Raw genomic sequence first — 4,476 nt, 5'->3', positions numbered from 1 at the left:
CATCCCTGAAATGTTCTGGTGATGACAACCAAGGTATTTGAAAATACCCTTTTAGATTAAAAAGTGTTGAGCCACATTCATTTCAGGGGGAACTATTGTAGCTGATAAGGTTATAGCAGGGATGAATGTGATTGCTTTGGAAAAAGTTAGTTTCAGACTTGGTTCTTTACTAAAATGGCTACCACTGCTTTTTGCATGAGGAGCTGTAGGGTAAGAAGGATTTAGAGATTATTTGGGGAAGAAATCATATTGGAATGAAGGTCTGTGCTCCAATCCAGCTCCTCACGTCTAAAATAATTGGAAGGAAGGGGGAGTTCTAGTTATCTACTCTGCCTTTATCTACTAAGAGCTGAGAGCTCTCTGTTTGGTATAATGTCTTTTTAACTCCAAAATAATTTGGTTAACTGTTCTCATAAATGTGCTGTAAAGCCTTTAAATCTTAGTTCTATAATGTGGGGGCAACTGGTAGGAGGTGGGAGCAAGTAGGTTACCTGCCTAACTGCCTAACTGGGCACATCTACATGTCCGATTAGTCTACATGTACAACTACATTTACTGCTCATTAAGCTAATGCACAGTAAGCAATTTTTGGTAGGTGCCTATGCATGCAGGGACTTGGCACTAAATTTAGATATTTATAATATCTCTGGTTTTTTGTCCCAGAGTGAGGGGCCATGGGGGGAGGGGCTAGGGGGCAGAGCCCAGGGGCAGGTGCCCAGCACCCCAGCCTCAGGCCATCCCCAACATGGGTCCAGGGGTGCAGCAATCCCAGCAGATGATGGCCTTGTGCTGTGGCCACCTGGGACGGCACTCCCTGAGGGCAGATGGCGCCCCCCTCTGGATGCTCCAGTGCAGGGTCCAGTGTCCCTGTGTGGCATGACTGCGTCCTCATGCATGGGTGCCCAGGGAACCTTGGTAAATTAGCTGGGCAGGCCTGGGCCCAGGCAGCCACTGGCTGAGGCTCCTGTCTCCATTTGCTCCCCTGGGGCCGGGGGCCCGCTGAGTGCTGGCCACAGGCAGCTTGCCTACCTGCCCCCTTCTCAGGGTGGGACAGGCCACACTGCTGGAAGCATCTGCTGCCATGGCTCCAGTCTCTGCTCCCTCCCTCTGGTCCTGCAGGCCACCCACTCTGCTGTGTTGCTGTCCAGCCCATGGCACCTAGGCTCAGGGCATGCGGGCCTCCTGGACAACTGGGGTGAGGGGTTGCCATGCCCCATCCTCCCAGCTGGGGGTCTCTCCAGTGAGGTGCCCTAGGGCTAGCCCCCCGTCATACCACCACTGCACCCTGAGTGTGCCCCTGCTGTGTGTACCCCAGGTACTGCAAAATGAGATGTTTTTGCAGGTGGATGGGTGCCCAAGCCACTACCCCCTGCTACTCCTGACCCTCCTGGGGTCCTGGGTACACCTGCACGCCTGATTTGGGACCCTGAGCTATGACAGCACGGGGAGCAAATCTGGGCTGCCCTGATACCCCCGCCACCACCTAGAGGGCTACCTGTGCCTGTGCTACATGTCCCTCCCCCTGCCTGCTGCTGAGGAGGACATCGCCACCAGCATTGATGTCTTCCTCAGGGTGTGAGAGGCCTGAGCCCACCCAGCTGCTGGGGACATGGGCTGCTGAATAAAGTACTGAACTGTGTCCCACCTCTCTGCATGCTGTACAATGGAGAACCCAGGGCCAGAGGAGTGTGGATCAGCCAGGCAGGGATGGGGTGGGGACTAGAGGGACCCTCCTTCAGTGTGGGACTTACCCCATTTCTGGGGCTGGCAAGCCTTGTGACTCTGCAGAGGCCTCCCCATCAGCAAGGGTGACCAGCTGTGCCTGGTGTCCATGGCTTGTGGTTCACAGTGAGCCAGCACCTGGTCAGGGGCACCCCCCCTACTCCCCCCCACCTCCAGGGAGGAGCTGGTGCTGCTGGCAGCCAGTGGTGACATTGCCAGCCACTCCTCATAGCAAGGTCTGGGCTACACAGAGGGCAAGGCAGCCGTTGTCCGGGGCTCCCTAAGCTGCCAGTGGATGCAGCAGCTCGGGGGGAGGGGGAGGCAGGGCACTGGGGGCCTAAGGTCCCCTCCTCCAATGCCGTGTCACCAGAGGGGTTAGAATGGAGCAGGGGTTCAGGCAGGCCTCCCTTGCTGGTGACTCTTGCAGGGGTGCAGCCTGGGTCCTGGGGCACCAAAAGCCAAGTCCAGCCCTAGGGCAGGAGAGGCTCCGAGCCAGGAGCCCTTGGGCTGAGCTCAAACTGGCTCCCTAGTGGCAGGGCAGACTGGGCACTAAACTTATATCTACATGTGCATTATTGCACATTAACTAATTGCTACTAAATTTGACACCTGCATGTGCAAATTATCAAATTTAGTCACAATTAGCCCCTTTTACTCTGCAGCAAGGGTACGCATGTGTAGACGCATGCCTTTAATGTGCAGTAAACTAGGCTAAGGTGCATTAATGCTTTTTGTGTAGAAGTGCCCACTGAAACACCCCCAAAATTGCAGCTTCTACCTTTGGTAGATCAGAAATCCAAGTGGACAGAATCCAGTAAGACAAGTTAAATTATCCTATGAAAAGCTAAAGGAGATTAAACTCAGCTGCAAACTTCATATGACAATTGTGTGTGGCATAATGTTGAAAATGAGGCTGGGGTTCAGCCTTACTCCCACCTGCAAATAAAATAGCACATATTCTATACATTTTTCCCCTGAACATTGACACCACTAGCAACATAAAACCTGGTGAGCAGTGTGACAGCTGCCAAGGTCAATAAGAGCTATGGTGAACAGCTGAGTAACTGCTGGTCACACAAATCAAAGCTGAAAACAGGCAGCCTTACCATACACAAAATGTGCAGCTTATTCTGTGTGGTTTTGAACCAAGAGATACTCTTTGATTATTTATCCCTTCTTCTTGTAAATAAGTTACATAATGAAAACTGATTAAGTCAAAGATAATTTATGGAATCCTAAGTCTATATTTCATGTGTCATTTTATTGAGACACACTGTCTATCCCCGTTGAAGGTGTTTTTGTTTTTATTAAAGAGACTCGCCACTCAAGGGCAATTTTAGGAGAGCAACAGTAATGAGGAGGAAGGAAAAAATCCTAGCAGGAAATCTAAAGAGTTCTTGGCCCTCCACTGGGGAAACACTGATTTGCACCTACATGAGCTATAAATAAAGGATTTTTTTTGGAGGGGTAGGGAAGGGAAAGTGTTTTAAACACAGTAAAGACGGTGAAGTTTAAAAATTTTAACAGCAAAAGTGGTTTGAGTACATTCTCCAGGAACTGCCTGTCAAGTATGAAAGTTTAACCCTCAGAATGCTGGCATGTATAACAACTCATTGGTAGGATGTTAATATAATGTTGGCAGTCCCCAAAAAGGATAATTCTGGGTTTCACTCTCATATCTTTATTTTTATGACTATAAACTGAAATCAATGTATTCAACTGGAAAGATTTTGGGTTATGCATTCGTGCAATTTAAAAATAAACAAATTTTTAAGGAGTCCATTAAAGAGAGTTTGTTCCCAGAGACAGACCTTATGTACCAATTTTTTCCCCTTAGCAAATATTTACAGCCAAGTAAAAAGCTCTGAAAATAGAAATTCATAATAGAAGTGCTGACACAACCTTAACTGGAGTGCTGTGAACAGTAGCACTACAGTAAGTAAAATGAAATAAGTGATAAAAGGATGATGAGTGGAGAAAACTCTCTATCCCCCTTCTGATGCTTAGTTACCCTTAAATTTTGTTCTGAGCAGGAGAAAAACCAGTTACTTCTGCCTCCTCTGGTTCTATTTTGAGGCTGCTAATTGACCCTCTGAGGGAAGGTCTATTCTTTTTCATGCAAAATTGGACTTATAAGAATGTGTACCATTGACTGAGTGTGTGTGGGTGTGGGAACATGCAACTTTTGACACCAGCCATGTCTACAATGTCTCAGAAGTCATGGAATTTTGAGCATTTTTAACACACAGTGGATGCATCAACATGAGACACTTTACTGCAGAGTTGACTAATTAGCTCCACAGTAAAGCATCACCATCTATACATGTGCCCCTATTGGGCCAGAGTAAACTAATGAACTCTACTGTAGGATAGTACTTCCCAGCACAAGTACTACCTTACAGCAGTGTTATTTGCTCAGTCACAACACACATCTAGACAGTGACCAGGGCTGGCTGGGGCACAAGGGTGCTACAGTGCAGGGGTTGCCTGCCAGCTAGCCCCACACTGTAGTCCCTTTGTGCCCCAGCCAGCCCCTCCACAGCATGCTGAACTGGGAGGGAGCAGCTCTGGGCTGGCAAGCTGACTCCCCAGACTCCATGCCAGCTGGGGCTGTGCCACTCTGGCTCAACGTCCTGCAGTCCTGTGCACACGTGCAAATGCTGCACCTGGGAGCAATAAACTCAAGCACAAACTGCATCGGAATTTATTGTGTCACATTAATATCATATGTAGACATATCCAGTAGGAAATATA

Source organism: Alligator sinensis, unplaced genomic scaffold, assembly GCF_000455745.1.
Source record: "Alligator sinensis unplaced genomic scaffold, ASM45574v1 scaffold277_1, whole genome shotgun sequence".
NCBI classification, from domain to species: Eukaryota; Metazoa; Chordata; order Crocodylia; family Alligatoridae; genus Alligator; species Alligator sinensis.
Note: the sequence above shows the minus strand (reverse complement) of the source record.